Source organism: Falco rusticolus, chromosome 13, assembly GCF_015220075.1.
Source record: "Falco rusticolus isolate bFalRus1 chromosome 13, bFalRus1.pri, whole genome shotgun sequence".
Lineage (NCBI taxonomy): Eukaryota > Metazoa > Chordata > Aves > Falconiformes > Falconidae > Falco > Falco rusticolus.
The window spans coordinates 21047988-21067224 of record NC_051199.1 but is presented as its reverse complement, the minus strand read 5'-3'; the positions used below and the strand labels follow the sequence as shown (position 1 = coordinate 21067224).

Here is a 19237-nt window from a genome sequence, read left to right as displayed (position 1 = left end):
CCAAGCGATGCACGCTGCTCCGGACGTGCTCCAGCTATATGCATTTGTAAGCACACTAAGGCCAAGCTAGCATAAGCGTTCCCCGGGCTGGCAGGGTGCCTATCGTGTACAGTATAGCGTTTGATGTACTGTATCTCATACCACTGCAAGCTAAGAGACAAGCGAACACAGAGTGCCCAGTTACACAGGATTTAATTACAGCAGAATGCATTCTCCATGCTGATTAGGAGCAAAAGCAATCTGGGGCTTATTTGCCACAATGAACCAATAAAAAAACAATTTATTAGAGCAATAATCTCAGCCCCAAATGGTCTAAATATTATTGTTTCAATTGCATTGAGGGAATTCAGACTGAAAGTGTTACACGGAGAGCATCAGGGGGTCCTTCTCCATGAATTCAGCAAGAGTTTCTAACCTCCTTCCAGGGGCTTGCTTGCCGGCTCAGAGATCTTTGAGACCAGGGGGTGAGTCCCCCCATTCCAGGTCCAGGTGTCGGCATTGCTGCAGCACCTACGAGGCAATGAGCACTGCGGTCCGCAGCTGTCTGTGCTGAGGCAGACACAGCATAGAGCCTCCCACTAGGTCTTACAGATTTCCTGCTTTCCAGTGATTTATCTGTGAAATTCCTAGAAGAGGGGAGGCCACACAAAAGACCCCCAAGCCATAGGCCGAGATAAATGCCTTGTTGTAATATCGTTAGAAAAGCACCCTGTGATGTGCCAAAAATTCTCTGGTGGGGATGAGAGAGAAAGGCATTCCCTCGGGAGGGTGCTGAGCACCAGGACCAGACTGGGGCATGTGGGGAGGGTAGGGGGGCCGCTGTGCCTTTGCTTCCCCTCTCCCATGTGAAATGGCTCCCTTCATGGCAGGGTGGGCGTGCAGTCTGGCAGGGTGCTGCCCTGGGGGGGTCAGTGGGGGGCCAGAGGGCGCAGGCGATGCAGCGCTGGTGGGCCAGGTCGTGCCGGGAACGGCGGGGTCCCCTAGAGCTTAAAGCCTGTGACTCAGGGGATGCTGATTTTGCTTTACAGCTTTCTGTAACTCCAGTCATCTCTGTCCCAAACCGGAGAGGACCTCATTTCCTGCTCAGTGCTCTGCCAACCACAAGGTCTTTTCATAAGGCTGCCAGGGGTGCCTGGCTGCGGGAAGGACAGTCAGTGTTTGTCACCAGGGAATGAGCTGGCATCATAGCTCTAATCTGAGTCAACAACCTGGCTAGTCCTGAGCATGACTTCATAAATCATGCTATCTAATTGAAAGGCACATGCTTATATATGCAGGGTTGTTAAAAAAGGATGCAAAAAAATAAAATGCAACAAGCACTTCTTTTCTTCCCACTAGCCTATTAATCAGTCACCTGATTGTTTCAATTTACATTATTTCATGCAGGAAAAAAAAAGGAAAACATAAAACCATTTTGTATAGCCATAATAAAAACACAAACGAAAAAAATCATCTCTTAATGAGAGGCTTAGCCTTTTTCTAACACATCCCTAATAACAGGAAAACAATCTTTAAGTGTTTTTAATTTAAATTGTTTTCATGTTTAATGAAAAATTGCTAAATAATATTATCGTGTGTCTATGTATCTATTTAGCACCGAGGTGTATGATATTTCAAAACAATTGAACCAGTCTTGAAAGGAGAGAGTCCTTTACCATGCCTGCATTCACTTCTCTCAATATTGGTTAATACACACTCGCTGGCCTGCCTTTCTCTCATCCTTCCAGCAGAAGTGCAAAACAAATCTGGGACAAAAGCTCAGTTACGTGCTTTTTGCTTTTCACACCCAAATTTCTTGCTTTATTTTTTCACCCACAGGATCTGCGGGATCTCCCCCTGTGAGAGGCAACTCAGGCAGCTCGGTCCTCTCTGCCATCTCAGCACTGCCAGTGGAGAAGCCCAGGAGTGCAGAGCAGTGGCTGAGCAGCAATTTGAATATTCATATTTAACTCTTCAAACAACAGAAGATACTTCAAAACCATGCGTGAGACAAAATGCCATTAAACTTCCAATCATTAAACCTCTGTTTGCTGTACTTCAGAAATGAGCAGTTCATAACAACTGGGGAATTCTGATTGACAGTTTGCCATCAGGAGCCCTTAAGTAGGATTTTTCCAGCTATAATGCAGCATACTGTTCAGTGCTGCCTTTCGCAAGATGCTATTTCAAGTATAGGAGCAGGAGGAAAATTTACATAAAAGCTTCATATGTAATATGTGATTGCTCTGAAATGAAGAAGCACTAGTTTTCCCCTTATTGTTTTAGAAATGAAGAGTGCACTTTGTTTTCTTGTTTACTTAACACGCTCTCTGATCCCTTGATTTGTTTCAAGCGTTTTTTGTCAGCATCACGAGACCTTGCTTACCTGGTAAATTTTATGTGTGAAGTGATTAGTGTTCGAAGTTCCTGAAAAAAACAGCAGTAATGATGTCTGACAACTTTTCTTTCTTTTTTTCCCCCCCTCTTAAATAATATTTCATGGTACATTAAATGGGTTACGCAGTCTCTTCTTTAGAGACCAAAGCAACGTATTGCCGCTTACTTAATGTTTCATCAAGCAGCTAGTTTTTAAAAGGAAAAAAGCCAAAGGCAGCATGGAATCCTTCCCCGAGCCTTTTCTCAGTTCGTTCGGGATTTGATAAGGGAATGGTAATAATTTGGAGACAGATACAGAAAGAAAAATAAATATTATTTCACAATAAACCTCTTAGTGTGTCATTTGCTATCACAGGCAGATACTAGAAACGCTACTTGCTAAATCCACTGAACATTACTTTTTCAGAAGTCAAAATGTTTTTAACCAAACTGCTTTCTTGATGTTTGCTTTGGATGTACCAGTCAGAGCCACAGCAGCCCAAGGAGAGAAGCAAACAATTAAAACATTTACGTATTTGATTCTTGATAGACATCCCTACAAGGTAGGTTTTAACATATTTTTCTTCTTTTTTTTTTTTTCTTTTTTTTCTTTTTTTTTTTTTCAGTAAGAAGGATAAGCTTGGAGTGCCCAGTCACCGTGGTAACTGCCAGAAAAATTCTCCTGAAGTTTGAAGAGGTCAGCTAACCGGGTCAACAACTCTGGCCTCTCCCTGAGCTGGGCCTGGCAGGCTCCATCCTGCGGTTGGGGTGTTAGCACAGGCTGAGCCCTGGGAGGTGGACCATTCCAGCTCTGATATAAATTTTTTGAGTCAGTTCACGGCCTGGACTCTCCAGGTGGCCTCCAAAATCGATTGTGACCTTGTGACCCTGTCTAACGGAGGCATAGCATCCAACCTAAGTAAGGATTTAGCCAGGAACGACAGCTTTCCACTGAGTGTTATTGGGGACAGTACAAACAGTTTTGGAAGCAAGGAGGTAGGTATGAGGAGTAGAGGTCATTAAAAGCATATTAAAAAACAATTTTAAAAATCCTCGTTAGTGGAAAGTTTTTATTAGCAGTAACTGTTCCTTAAATAAACTCTTCTGGTAACAATTTTTTTTTTGCTTCCCTAACAACATTATATCAAGTAATTCAGTGAATTAATATATGAAAAATTGGCACTTTATATATTCCAAACCAGACAAATATTTTATCTGCCTCTGGATTTTGAACTTGTAAATGAAGCTGACTGGCATGTGTTAAACTAGATGTCTGTGAAGCATTTTTTTCCTCAATATCATAAAAACCAGGAGGCTGTTTATTCAATCGGGTTGTTTATTCTTTTTTAATATGGTCTATATTTTTTTTTATGTTTTAGGAAGTATCTTCCCTAATATGTGCATTCTTTTTAGGTTCAAAAGGCTCTTAATCCCTGTAATTTTATTTTTAAACTAGGAAATCAAGTAGCATTCAGAATAGTGTGGAATGAAAGTGTAAGAGTTTCACAGGCTAGCTCCTTTACTGATTTGTAATACAAATAGGGAAGCCACAAATGTGGTTATGCATTTTTGCAGAAGAAAATTGTGGTCACACTAAGATTGTATTTATAGAGAATATGATATTTTTTTCCTTTAAGATTTTAAGCAACAAACTATGTGGGGGAGAAAGGCTGCTGCAGATGTCTGGTTTTGTTATCAAATCTAGAAACTTGCCCTTCTGAGTGAAAAGATGCGCTCATGTTTTATTCCGGCTTCTGCAAAACCTCAGCTCCACAAGCGTTGCTCAGATGAATAAGTGGAATTGCACCGAGGAGCAAAGTCCAGTCTCCCAGGTAGAAAATGCTCTCCCAATTTAAGTGACTTTAAAACTGCTCTGAAGGAAGAAAATTGCTTAATACTTAATACTTGCTCCAGTCTTAGAAAATTTACTCAAACTGATTCCAGCAGGAATCTTGCCCCAACGCTTCTTGTACCTTGCAGGAGAGGGCCTGGCTCTGGCATCCTTCTTCCCAGTCGTTTACCTGTTGCTCAGTTCCCCTAAGGTTAGAGGGGCTGTGCAGAGATGGGGCTGTTAAATGCTGTTCTGGCTGAGAGTCTGAGCTGCTCCACGTGCTGAGTATCATTGTACTGCTGAAAAGCCCCATAGGTTACAACAGCAAGAGTCTCTGACTTTCTATTTGCAGTAACACCTTGCTCTGCAGAAAGTCCCCCAAAACACATGGATGTCTGTTGGCCAGAGTGTCGGCCAACCTCTTTTAGGGTTGGTGTAACCTGCTTGGGTGGATTATCTGAAGAGCGGAGCTTCATTACTAGGAATAACAAGGGTGGCTGAACTGTGCCCTAAAATAATTTAGGGCTCAGACCTGCACATGCAGATATCAATGGTGACACTGTTTAGTTCCACCTGAATATCAATCATAGTTTGTTGCTGTCACTGGGTTTTTAAAAGAACTATGCTGCAAACAAGTTGTTCACATTAGCAAGCGTGTTGATTCAGGGGAGTGCCTTATGTAGCTAAGCTTGGCAAGGCACAGCCTACAGTCCTCGGTGAGGACCAGCACATTTGATTGGTTTTCAGAAGAGAACATTTTAAAAAAAGGAATGGTGAGCAGCTTGGCAGGTGAATCTTCAATATTTTCAAAAGCATCTGCAGAATTTTTAGCTAGGTTGTTTTCTTTCTTTTTTTCTTTTTTTTTTTTTTTTTAATGCTTATATCTCCTTTGTAATGTGAACAGAGTTCACCAGTTCTACCTGACAAACTGAAGGGGATCACTTCTAAAACAGATGATACAACTATTCCACTGGAACTTTTGGACAAAAATTGCCCCAGATTTGCCCCAAAGCCTGAGGCCTGAAATGAGAAATTGTTGGCAGAGGGAACAACAAGGGATCTCAGGAGCTTGGACTTGCTGCAGTTTTCTTTAGTGTTGATTTCTGTAAATCCTACTGAATTTACAACCAACTGCAAACCTACAAATGTTACTTGAAACAGGTCCTGGGCTTGCATCTTTTGTACCTCTTCATGTTCAGTTGTTCATCCCATCCTGGGATGTGGAGTGCCTAGAGGAGCATATGTTAGTGGTAGCTGCAGGTTGCTGCAGTGGGACTATTTGGCACCTTCCCCTTCAGCTCAGTGAAGTGCTTACTCAGTTTCGTTTGATTCTTTGAAATATTTTATGAAGTGTTGACTGTTTTAGTTTTAGTGGAGTGATATATATGAATGGGCTTAATACAGTGTTAGAGATGAACAGTCTGAATCATAAAAGTCTCTGGACTGGTGGTTCCCAGCCTCTGTCCTATGGATCACTGATTATCCATGAGGCCTCGGCAGGTTTGCTGCAGGTGGTCTGTGGAACTGTATTAAATAATAATGTTCACAGTCATCAATTAAAATTTTGATGAGAAGACTGTGCGGCAGTCTGCAAGAAAATCTGAGAGCTGAGAGCAATCTACTAGCCTTAAAGCTCTGAGGATGTCTGCTTTACAGGAATGCGTCTCAGCCTGTGGTCCATGAGGCATTAGAAGGTATTTTGGGAATGTTTTCAGATTAAATACATGCCCAGTTAAATGAACACACTTTATTACTCATGCAAGCAAGCAAAAGAAAAACAACACCCCCCCCCTCAAAATAAAGAGAAGAAAATAGAAGTAATAAATGAACACTGATGCCTCAGCCTAGTTTGTGCTTGCTTGTATCTAATCCCTGTGTTTCCAGCGCTCTCAGAGAGCCAGAAGCACTGCTCTAGAAAGCAGCACGTTGCCACAGCCTGGATCAGGGCTGGCAAAGGTCTGCACACTCCGGAGGAAGCAGGCAGGGCAAGCGAGCGCTGGGACGTACAGGTGCGCTGGCAGAAGGTCCTGAACAAGTGCTGCATTTCCTTCTCCTTTTACCTCTCGCCGCTTGGAGTGTGTGCGCGGCTGGCACGTAGTGGAAAAGTCAAACTAATTCTGATGCTTTTCCCTATTCTGGGTGGACTAAGTCAGAGAAAGCACTTACGGCAGCCTTTGTGGAAGGGTTACAATATAGTTGATACTTTAGGAGCTATAGGAAGTTCTTAATCCTTCCCTGCCTACGGGACTGTCATTTATAGACTTGCTATTGTCTCATCTTTTATAAGGATGTTTCCTTACATTAAGGTTCCAGGAGCAACCGGACTTGGCCATTGTTCACAGCTATTTTAGTTTGTGGTTTAATGCACATCTAGTATTCTGTTTGTGCTTTCACTGCTCTCCTACGCAGCAGACTGTACCTACACACTGGCTTAGGTGACAGCATTCTCAAAACATTCAGTCCTGTGTTTCTTTTTTTTCCCGATTTGTCTGTGCATCTTGATTTTGCATTAACCTAGTTTATTACAGAAAACACGATAAAGCACACATAACTTTATGCATTTAGTTGGTCATTTCATGTTCAGTTCTTGTTTGATGAGCAGGCATACTTGCTTATAAAAAAGCTTCTATGTGTTGCTTTTCTACCAAGTTAAATCCTTTTAATAATAAAAAAAATCTCTTACTATATAAAAAGAATGAATTCAGCCATAAGCAGACAAAATGGAAGTGTAGATTATTTTGCATGTATAAAATCTAGCTTGAGGTTAGTGGTGGTTTAATTACAGGATTTTTTTATTGCTATTCATACAGACGTCCATTGTTTTCTGCTTTGATTTATCTCCAGCTTAGCCCTCTTCAGAACCCCATTTCTGGCAATCTCAGCAACATGTGGGGGTCTGGCAGCTTCTGCAAACATTGCCATCTTCCCTGCACTGCTCCTTCTTCTGCTCTGTTCCACCCGCGCCACAGCCTGTCATTTCTCAAAAGCCCTTAATGATGCCTTTCCTCCGTCATCTGCCCCATGGCTTTTCCAGAATCAGACGTTTTTGTCAAAGTTTTTCAAACCAATCTAGAAATAGATACAGAAATAAAGGCAGGTGATCTGGTGATCGGGTGATGGGGTGACGTTCTGCCACTGCCTTCCTGCCCTGCCTTGGGCAGATTACAGACCTCCGGAGCTCAGCTCTTTGTCCACACAATAATAATGATAATAACAACTTTTCAAAGTGCTTTTATATGTCTGAAAGCTTTGATGCAAACTAAAAGCTACCTGGATTTTGTCAAGCCTAACTCTGCCTAACACTTTCCACCTTCTCCACTGCTGTCTTTTAGCTGTGAAGGTTTGCTGATAAGCCTTTTAGACTCAGTTTTTGCTTCATGCCTTGCATATAGTGACATTTGGGCTTTTAAATTACCCGTACATTCGTAACATACATAGCAGCGCTGATACAATTTTTTCCACATGTGTTCTGGCTTTGCTGAGCCCCCACCCCTGAACAAACTACAAACAGCCGGATGATGCAGGGTTTCGAGCACCCGGTAACCCTTGCGTGCTCCAGGCTGCACCCAGCTTTATCACAGCCATTAGTGGGCCAGTGCCCATCCAACGTGTGCTCCAGCCCCTCTGCGCCCTCGTTACACCTTGCGTAGCAGTTCCTCCCGCTGGTGAGCTGCTCTTGTAGTTTCCAGTTATGTAACACATCTCATTTTGTGAATATGTGAATTTAACAGCTGTCAGTGTCAGCAGCGGTTGGGGTGGTGGTGTGTGTGTGTTGGTTTTTTTTTTTTTTTTTTTGGCAAGCTGGCATTACTCATCAGTCTCATGGTAGTTTTGTTTGAAAAATGCTTATGTTAGAAAAAGTGGATTTATCAGCTCAGCACTGTATGGTGCTAGCATGCAGCACAACAAAAGACAAGTGCTCATTTCAGTAACGCTTGCAGCATTTCATGGGGCCCCCAAATAGGCTGAACAAGGCTTCTCTGGCAACTAACCCCAAGTACAGTGGGAAACCGTTAAAGTGGCAGTGTCACTGCCGGCAAAAAGGATTTGGTTTTCTTCCATCGTTTATTGCTGCCTTTTTTTTTTTTTTTTTTTTTTAAATAAAGACTATGAACTGCATTAGGAATTTCACTGAATATTAGTGAAAAAAGGGCCCTAATTGAAAATGTTGTACTCTTAGCAGTCATTTTTTTTCTCATGGTTTCTTGGCGCATAGACCAAACTGTCTGTCTGTCCTTCTGAAGCATGTGTCTGCTTCATGGGGGAAAATAGGATACTTGCAGGTTTTTCAAATACTATTACAAAGTCAGTAGTGTGCAGCCTTTCAGGGAGGACGCATTCTCTCTTTAAATCAGTTTATTTTCAGAATGATTTGCTGCACTTATACTTTCTTTTGTAACTGCTTTTCCAGAATGCAAATACAACCTGGAGAGTTTTCTGTATTTAACTGAATGTGTCAGGTGGTTAAAATCATGTTTTAAAAACAGTATTACATGCTGCAAATGTGTTAAACCCTTTGTTCATATCTATTTAAAACAAATGTATTTTTCAGTATTTATTTATTTATTCTCTCTGTTTACACTCTGTACAGAGAGTGAAGATAAACAAGTGAATTTCATTTTTGCTGAAAAATTGTCTTTTACATTTTCAGGTTCTCACAATACTGTCAAGATGCTACAAACCCCATGTGACAGAGATTAGAGGGGAATACTTATTTGAAGAAATCTTTGTCTGTAGCTGTATTGTAAGTTTTATAAAAGGTTCAATTTTATAAAATGCAAATTCTGACTAATTGTTCCTCTGCAAGCCTTCACGGTTTCTGTAGCTGCACGGTTAATCTACTACCTGCCTCTACCCAGGTATCCGACAGAAGTCAGAGCTGGGTAAAGCATGTCTTCACAGATCAGTTACATCTATTTTAAACTTTTATTTGCTAAAATGTGATTGTTTACCGTAACTTGCATCCCTGTATTTAAACATGCACACTTTTAAGGCTGCACAACAGGCAAATGCACCACCCCTGGACACAAACACACACACACATTTCCCTGTGTTCAATTCCCACACGTGGGTGGGCTCCAGACGCCACTGTGGCTGGGTGGCTAGGAGGAATGGGTGCACGCAGCTCCCATCTCATCCGCCGGGTCACCGTGGAGAGAGATGGCCACAGTGAACTGTGCTCTCTGCAAGGACAGGGGTTTGCAGTTGTGGCTGCTGGAAGCCTGGAACACCTCAGGCAGAGATGTATAGGCTGGAGGCATAAATGCATCCTGGCGTCGCGTTGTGTCTGCACGCGGAGCGCGCAGCCCCTCCATCCTCCCCACCCTTGCCCATGGTGTCTTGCAGCATCCATGGGCAGACATGAAGCAGCCACCTCTGAGCTCGCTGTGATTAACCCATCGGCTTGCAAACCCGTCTGAAGACAGCGCTGCGTAGCTGGTAAGATGCTTGCATTTCAGCTCAGTACCCAGAAAACTGGGTACCTTCTAGGGTGTTTCTGAAGTAATGTAGACAAATTGGAGACCCTTGGTCCTTAGCCAGAGCAGGCACAGGTAACATACCAAAATGATGCTTCAGGGGAGCAGGGAAGATGTTCAGTTTTTTGTCCTTTGACTGGAGTAAATTTGAAAGCTATGGAGAGGCACCAAGCACAGGCTGGGGAACCAGGCTTTGAGGGCATGGAAACCATGGAAGAACTTCCATCACTGATACTCTGATGCCCTCTATCTTGTTTCCACCCAGGGCAAAGCTCACTGCCCCACCACCTGGGCTGTAAGTGAATGATACTTCCTTCATGACTCACCATACCCCCACGTTTGTAGCTCATCCCCTGGTGCCTGTCGGAGCACCCGGGGCCAGGCACACTGCAAGACCCTGCTGTAGGAATGTAACTAAGAAATGCAGTTGGGAAGGCCAAGGAAGGGTTCTATCAGTAGCTGTGTAAAGGTAGGGGTAGCTGTTCCAGCACAGAGGGCAGGTATTGAAACGTTTCACCCATACCTACCGCAGCAAAGTTGTGGTCGTTAACTTGAGTGACGGGAATGGGGAACTGGGATGTCTCAGCCCAGACTCCCTCAAGCCTTGATTTGGTGGTTGAGATCTTGAACATAGCTAGAGCCTACGACATTAAAGGCTTTATAAAAGCAACAGTGCCAGTTTAAAACCAACCTCCCACATCACCAGCAGCCCCAGCAGGTGTAACGTGATCCAGGCAGCCCAAGCCAGTGAGTAAACAAGCTGGGGCTTTCTGAAAGAGTTGCACCAGAGAAACACTCCTCACTGGGAATTACAGTGGGTGTTTGTGCTAAGCGATCTGCGCTGCTATTGAAAGACCTGTGAAAATGGACAGACTCCTATGACGGTTATTTCTTTTTATTCCATACAGGTTTTTCCCTCTACACCCAAAACGAGGTAGGGGAAAAATTGTAGGTGAAATTTTCCCTAAATAGCCTGTAAAGTCTAGTGGGATTGTGCATGATGTAGCTCCTTGAACTTCAGTGGGGTCTGTTGCTGGGTTTTCCAGAGAAAGCCAGAGAAAACAATCCTACTGCTTCAAAACTGCCAAGCCAGTCAGTGGCATTTAATATTGTCCCCAAGGAAGCTGCTTCCTTTTGTTGTGTTCCCAGTCCCATCTCCAGTGAGCAATATTAACTTCAGGGCTTTTTACTTGGCTCCAACATTGGTTACTTTTTCCTCCTTCAACGCTGACACTTAAGCCTCCCGGCCGTGGTGAATTCACCCTCTGTAGGCAGCCCTGCTGCCCTCAGCTCTTCCCTGGCGTTCCCCTGGGTCCACTGAACGGAGGTGCACCGCACCATTTTAGATCATCTTGGTGTTACTGCCTGGCTCCCTAGCTGGGAGAAATGCGTAGAAGTTAAAAAAGGTGCTAATCTGTCCAAGTAGAGCCTGGAACTTGACAAGTATTATGGGTTTGGCAGGCTCTAAGGCTCGCCGCAGAGTCCTTGGAGCATGCAGACGGTGGGCATGCTACGCTGAGGTCCCGGCAGTTCAGCTCTGCTCCAGCATTTCTGCCTCCCAGCCTGGGTCCCATCCTGCCCCAGAGAGCCTCTCCCCCCTCCCCATGCCCATGCTCTGGTTTCTCATGACTTATGATAACATATAAGCAGCTTAGAGAATTTTTTATCAGAATAAGTTGAACACAATGCAACATTTAACTCTTAATGACAGCCACCTCTGACTGTGAGTGACATGTTATAAATTATGTTTGAACTGAATTTTTTTTTCAGAGGCAGATATTCCCTCTGCCACCCAGTCAGCCCTGTAACGTTGCACTTGTGGCCTTAATCCCACTTGGATGTGTGCCCTGCTGCCTCCACTTTCCGTCACTTGGGTACTTTAGTATTCTTGAACAAGTGAACAATCTTTGTTTCTGTACCTTATTAGGCCAAAGACCATAGCAGCTCGCGATGGCATCAGCAGGCCCTGCAGGCAGGATTCTCTGCAGACACAGCCAACCTCCAACAAACCCCTTTTTATCCTCCTGTTTCTAGGAAGAATTATGATGGTGGTGCCCTGCTGTTGATCAGTCAAATCTGTGGTAGGCCTAGAGATAAGTCCTGTAAGCGTGGTGTACTGTAAAACAGCGGCTCCCATTCATTAGTAGCTTGTGTGTAATAAACCACCCAAAGGAGGGGGGTGGGGAGGGAGAGGGACGAGCAGCTGCAGTATGCAGGAGCAAACAACACAACTCATTCTTGGGAGCCAAAACTTTCTAATTTGCTGCTGGGCTGCTGGGAGCACTCAAATTCTTTCTGATAATGCGCTCGTGCCCTCAGTGCTTCTCTCTGCCTTTCCCGAGTCCTGCTCCCTTGAGGTCCCTGAGTCTGGGATAGTTTTGCTTTGAACCCAAAACACAGAGGGTAGCTGAGCGGGGAGGAGGGGAGCCCATCGGCTGCCCAATGTTTGCAGACTCCAGCGTAAGCAAGCGGTGTACTCTGAGACAAGTCGTTCTGCCGCGGAATGGCTGTTGCACGTATCTGCTTGTGCAGTGAGTAAACAAAGCATCACATGGGCTGCAGAGCAAGCACAAGATGTGGAGCGAACCCATGCGTATCTGAGGCATGCAGGAGGAACAGAGTATCTCAAATGTTGATTTGAGAGCCTGATGGTGTATTTAGAAACCTGTGTCTCCCAAGAGGCAAAACACCCCAAGCAAACCTCAAATCATTAATAGCTGAAGTTACTTGGCTTAATTTCTACTGTTTTTTCACACGTTCCTGTAAATATGTGACTGTGATATTTCCCCATTGAAAATGCTTATAGGCATGTGAATTTAAATGGAATCTGCCAAGTGTAGCATAGGATGTTGCATGTGTTGAGACGTCAGTAGTCCCTAACACTTGCATAGCTGTGAATATGTTGGTGCTTCAGGATCTCAGCCTTGGACCCTCCAACTGTCTGTAAAGCATTTCAGACCAGGAATTGAAATTACTGTGTTTGCACAACTGCTCTAATAGACCGGACCTTTGTACCAACATTTGTACTGTCACAGGAAAATGAATTTATTTTCAGATAGATGCTGCTCCAGAGGAGGGCTGTACCCTTGCAGGAGATGACAGTGACTGCTTTTTCACAGTGATGTGCCAGGCTGTGACGGTGCTGGGACTGCCTCCTAACATTTGTGTAGACAAGGGCTACTTTAATGGCAAATTCAGGCTTGGGCCAAACTGCGAGTACTCTTTATGTGGCCAAGGCAAAATCACAGATTTGAGCTTTTCCACTTTCCTGCTGGAGATCCATCTTTCTTTCTGCTCTCTGGGAGGAGCTGTGCGGTGTTGCCAGATTCTTAAGCTCTGAAATGAGAGGTGCTTCTGCCAGACTGCTGCTTGGTGAGGTTACCCAGTGGGCTGAGGTAAAAACGTCTCAAAAGAGCCCTTGTGTGCATCCACAAAATGGTGTTAACGAAACCTGGGTACAAAATGGTTTTCTCATCCGAAAGTTTAGGTCATGCAGTTTAGCTGGTCCGCCACTATGAGTTCTGATTGTGGCATTTCAGCATGTCTGACAAAGTCAAATCCCCCAAGCTTAGGTAGGTAGGTAGGTAGGTGGGCAGATACCTTTATAATAAAAATTCTCAGGTCAGTGCCAATTTCCAGCATGGAGCCTGACTTCACTATGCTGTTGCCAGGATTTCCAGCTAGAATTGCAGTGAGGAGGATTTTATGGGAATCTCTCCATGACTTTTCAAAGAAAATTGCAAGGTAACATCTCTGGTAATTGTTGCATGTCTTCACTATGTGAGTAGATGTGTCTGTAGCAGAGAAGCACCAGCAGGAAAGCTCCAGCGCTGGTCAGGCAGACCTGCTCCCCGATGGCAGGCAGCGCCCAGCAGTTACCTGTCTGCGATCAGGTTGTCAGCAGAAGGTTTGAAGTTACAGATGAGATCAGAAAACTGAGTGACTGGGCTGGGTAGGTATGTAATCAGGGGAGGGAGTTTTTTTCTGAGGGTTTGAGCCCCATCTCCAACACAAGCAAAGCCATGTAATCCTTTCCTTGCAATTAGAGCTGCAAAATAACCCCTGGGCCAGAGCACTCACGCAAGGACCAATTAGACAAGCTAGACAGTGGGAAAAGCTAAAAATAGCAAATAATCTGCCTCCACAAAAATACCTTGAATTGTTTGAAAAGGATGTTTTCTGAATTTCCTGGGAATCATTTACTGTTTTTATATTTTCATAGTGTTCTGCCAGAAGGGCTGTATTCTAACCGTTGTTTGACAGGTAAACATGAGTACCCAACTCTCTTCTTACACTTGAGACACTGAACAAAGCTGAGTAAGTTCTGAGATTTTAATATCTAACCAACTGAAATTGGGGGAAATGAATTTTTTCATATTGAACTGGGGCAAAATATGCCTTAGTGCTCTTTCAAGAAAAGCTGTCTAATAATCTGGGGGTAAATAATGACTTATTTGGAGTTGTTTAATGACTCAACCCAGTTTTCTTTAAAAAAGGATGTATGAATCAATTATATTCAACCATTAGTTGAATCCAAACTATTATAATAACTCCTTTTGGAAAGTATATTATTTGTGAAAGGCTGACAATGGCTGACTTATTTTGCAGCACTCCTGAGCTGGATGAAATGTAAAAATAAAAAAGCTAATCAGAACAGAATATTTTTAGTCTTTTGCAGGGAACTATAGATGATGCTATGTTATTAAGAATGATCTTAAAGGATGATTTGACTGTTTCTGATGCATTTTAATAAATGTAACATAACTCAGACCTGAGGCTTGCAAGCAAAATGGTGTGTTCAGAATTAGCTGTTTACTAATGCATGTAAAAAAGGGGTTATAGGTTGCTATGATTATTATTTTTTGCTGGTGACTTGCATAATACTGTATGAAAAATGCTGTGAACAGTAAATGACATTCTGTTCTGTCTTCTCTATCTACAGGAGATAATTCAAGAGGAAAAAAAACCCCTATAAAATTAAACAGCAAACTCTGTGTATCTGTGTGCACATACACGTGTGTATGCATGTACTGTTGCTGGCAGGCTTGTTTTCAAGTGGAGGGTTCAGTGATGGATGTTTCAGCATAAACTTTAAGTGTGTGGCAGACTGTGTTTTGTGTGGTACCTGCAGCTTATTTCATGAGCTGCTCTTTCCCATTCCAGGCAAGCGTAACGTGTTGCAGCACTGTCAGCACCCCACCAGCCTCGTGACGGGGATGCTATATTGAAATTCCAGGAGCTATTTTCCCACTGCTGACTTGGAGCAGGAGTGACTGTGGTGGTGAAGGGGGTGCACCGGGGCCAGACGGGCTCTCGGGGTGCTGTGTGGTGGTGGGAGGCGTCGCTGGCCCTGGCGTTCCTGCAGGTGTGACCATTGGAAGGGTCTCTGGCCGCGCTGCATCCATGTGTGTGATGTGCATCTGGGCGTGTGAGCACGGCGGGTGTTCGCTGGCCTGGCTGCTGGACACGTGGTGACCGGGGCTGGGGAGAGCAGCTGTGGGGCTGCTCCGGGTGCTGGAGTTGCTGAGATCCACCCCATCCCTCCGGCTCGGCAGTCTCATGGCCTGTGTGAAACTGCACAAAGTTTCTTCTAAACGTGAATTTAATGTGCTTTCAGCCTTGACAACCTCCTTTTAAATGAAACCATTTATGTTGAGCAAAAGGCACATTTGCCTCTCCAAATAAATGGAATTATGGTTCCAAAATCTGACTTAATCCTGAAGCTCTTACACTGTACAGTAAGTAGAAAAGAAAGAGGATTGCTTGGAGGAGCAGGGGTTAGCAGGATCAGGCTCCATTTTATATAAACTCGCTTGTTTTCCTTCTGATATTTAATATATCTTTTTCAGAACTCCCACTGGCTGTTTATCACGAAGTCAAAGTAACTTCAAATCTGTTACCTAATGGTAAACAAACTAATAATTGAAAATAATGAGGGATGGTACAGAGAGTGCCCATCCAGCTTTCCTGCTAGGAAAATTTGAGGATTGTTAAAGAAACCAAAACTGCTGTTCTTCCAGATGTATTTTTATCATGAAGTCACGTCCTTTCTAAATTCATATCAGGACTTTTCTCAAATACATTGTAATTATTTGTTCTTCTTCTACATTGTTTTCTTTGTAAAACTGTATTTAAAATCTGCATTGACATTTCAAAGGATTTGAGGGAAGATGTTTACAAAGTAATGGTGCCATTTGGATTTGTTATATTTCTAAAAATGGAATTTCTGATCAGATAACATTAAAACATTTTTGTATTCATTTTTGTGTGTTTTCATGACATTTATATATTTCTGCTTGTGATTTTGGTACCTTGTCCCATGTTACCAGTCTAATTAAGGAAAGTGGGATCAAAAGTTCTATTGTTCTTACAAGTCAATCTGTTTTATAACCCACTGCTGGTCTTAGTATTCTCTGAATTCAATGATTTGGATTTTGATTTATTTTTTTTCATTCTGCTAAAGCCCTGAGGTACCTGTATTCCAATTGGTAGACTGCATATTCAGGACATCTAAGGCTGACAGAAGCCTGGGCAAGAAGAGTAGTTTGTTTAGTGGATGCATTGACATGAGTCTCCCACAAAGACTGAAATTAAAACTGAATGAAATTTATTGTGGCAATGTTTCCTTTGTGGGCTGCAAAAACATACATACAGAGAATTGCACAAAGAAAGTTTTGCAAGCTTGATTTCAAAGCTGAACCCTCTTGCAGGGAAGAAACTATTTAAAAAAAATCTTCCTGGAAGATGAGACTTAGTTTTTCCTGTACAAAGTGGATGGATACCTGGCCATCCATCCTTCATACTTCATACGCTGCTGTATTGTGACCCTGTAAGGGGGTTTTGTATGTGGACAAAAACTGGGCCCAGCAGAGGACGTAGTCAGTGATAGAGGCCAAGGTGAAGCTTTGTTTCTTCCTTCTGCCTAGGCTGAGCTTTCAGGGGAGCTCAGCCTGATGTAACTGGGGGTCTCTGCAGTCCCTTACTGCCCATGCCTCCCTGTCCCCTCACGCCTTGTGGCACCTTCCCGTCCCTTCCTATGTCCCACAGAACAAGGAATGGCTTTCTGCCAGCCCAGCCCGCAGACTGGCTGGGTGCGGGGTGAGAGCAGCAGGGACCTGGCTGGGGCTGCCACCTGCCCAAACCCCACGGGGACCCCAGGGACACCCCGCGGGGCTGCTTGGGCAGGCGGGAGCTGGTGCAACCCCTCCTTGTCGCTGAGATAGGGTGGGCGGTGGTGGCCTGCACCCGTGGGGTGGTCTTGGGCAAACGCCACTTTCTTGAAGCAGGTTTATCGGCCGTGGAGCCTGGGTTTGTGCACAGGGCCAAAGGGAGCCAGAAATACAGGGGATTTCCGAGCAACGCCTCCACCGCTTGCAGGTTCTGGCTTTTGCTGCTGTAATGCTGGAGTGAAATGAACAGTCCGTGGTCAGAAAATAAAGCAGTGTTTTTAACCTTTTGCCACTGAAAATGATCAAAAGCAACATTTAGATTTAAAATAAACTGGGTTTTTTTCCTGTCAGAGATGTTGCATGAAACATTTTAGCCAGTTCCAGGTTGAAACCAACTCACTTTTTCTTTTTACATTCAAATTTAAACTAGTTTCTATTCAATGTTTTTAAAGGGACATACACATCATCATTCTTCAGCATGACATTTGAGTCTCACCCCCTACCAGGAAGGGTACCTTAACCTCCCTGTTGCTGAAAAGACTAGAGAGAAAAATAGCTTGTTTTTTTGTACATTGCTTCACATGGTCACTTGGTACTACTTGGAGTAAAGTGAGTTCATTGTAACTCTTCTGCTTTGTGTTTCACCTTTCGGTTTGTGTGGGACTTTCTGTAGCTGTACAGACTTGAACAGAGAAAAAAATAAAAAAGCAAGGAAAAGTTTGCCCTCAGAAAAATCACTGTGTGGATTATATGGGCTACGTGGGCTAGACACAGGTGGGCTACATGAAAAGAGCATTGTTTTGTAGATGACTTCGGGGACCATCTGCTTATCAATGTCTCCCTAAAAAATAAAAATGATAATAAAAAAATCAAACTGATCAATCCCTATGGGCCAGTGTAACTGTACTACAAACTGGTTTCACAGAAACTGCTTTAAACACGTGAAATTGATGTGGGCAAATCTGTGAATATTTTTTCTCTTAAGTATTTTTAAGCAGAAATCAAGGAAAGGTCTTTCCTTGTGTTTGTTTGCTTTGTGACGGGGAAACAGACCACAGTTATGCAGAACAAATATATTACTGAAGTATTCCTTACATATCTCCCTATCTTAAGCCATTCCAACCAAAAGCTTTTGTAAGCGTGTGGGGGCAGCACTGACCTTTTAATTCTGTTTATATGATGACTAGAAAAAAAAATCCCTGGTCAAGGAGGGCCTGAACTCGTAGGAGTTGCCTCAAGATGTTTTAAGCAAATACAACGTGAGGCGTTTCTGCAGGCAGCCAGCCCTGCTCCAGCGCTCCCGGCTGGCAGCAGGCACCTGCCCGGTTGGCACTGGTTTAAGGGAGACACAGGGACAGAAGCACTTATCCCAGCAGGGCTAAGAGATGGACAGTACTGAGGTCCTGTGCCTGTGAGCACTTACACATGCCTCAGCATCTTGTCAGATGCAATTTTGATCGTGCCAGCACTGAGGCCCAGCGTGGAGGCTGTGGTGGGGCTGTCGTTCCTGGGTTGCTCTTTGTGGTGCTGAGGTGCTTGGTGGGTGCTCAACCGGATCCGGAACAACCTATGGGGTGCCCCACATGTATGGCAGGTCCTGCCCAGCAGTGTGACTCGAGGCTCTCAGCATGCAGGTTTGCAGGCTGGCTGTATTGGAAGCACCCTCTGCCCCACCAGCTGCCCGCTGCCAGCCACCTCCCTGCCGTGCACGCTGGCGGACAGCACCCAGCAGGGAAGCCATGCACGCAGGGTGGCACCCACAGGGACACAGCTCAGTAACCTGGGGCTGAGCACAGCTCTGCAGAAGGGGCTGTTCCATGGCCTGGCTGTGGCATGACTGGTTCTGAGCTTCCCTGGCTCTGGGATGGCTGCTCACACAGATCCACAACGCATGTTGTTGTTTGAGTTCACTTTCGGGTGGTTTTGCCTGCCAAAGCAGATCCTGGGGGAGCCTTTTCTCCGAGGGACAACTGTGTTGCAAAACCATGTCCATGGAGGGTGAGGATGCAGAGTTAATGCACAGCAGCAAAAGAAAAGAGGCATCTCACAGTGCTGGCACCCATGAGCTGGGGGACTGCAAGGCAGCCCATGGGTAGGCAGAAACAGGGCTGTGTTGGTATCTGTTCCGAGGAGTCAAACAACAGCTCTGAGCACATCCATCCTTTTTCTTCCTTTATTTTTTTCTTTTTTTCTTTTTTTTTTCTTAGCCACTTGCTGCTACATCACTGCATGAAGATACGAGGCGCAACCGGTGCAAAACCACAGCCACTACCCAGGGCTGCAATCCTGTCTGGTGCTGAGCCCCTGCACGGAGCCAGCCGGTGCCCGCTGCTGCCATCAGCGCCGGGGGAATTAAGGGCATTTCACAGCTTTCAGGCACAGGAACAAATTGTAAACTGTAGTGT

The 19237-nt window shown here is 44.3% G+C and overlaps 1 long non-coding RNA gene across 4 annotated transcripts in view; it reads left to right on the top strand.

Moving 5' to 3' along the window:
* LOC119157020 overlaps window positions 1–15893 on the top strand; it is a 91332-nt gene extending 75439 nt beyond the window's left edge. The window contains exons 3-7 of one of the 4 annotated variants that reach the window (XR_005107351.1): window positions 1819–1984; window positions 2982–3351; window positions 8838–8930; window positions 9533–9625; window positions 13886–15893. This is a non-coding gene — a long non-coding RNA (uncharacterized LOC119157020). Of the gene's footprint in view, window positions 1–1818; window positions 1985–2981; window positions 3352–8837; window positions 8931–9532 lie in introns of all 4 variants that reach the window. The other 3 variants (XR_005107349.1, XR_005107350.1, XR_005107348.1) reach the window with 3 other exon arrangements.
* Window positions 15894–19237: the final 3344 nt, after the last annotated feature.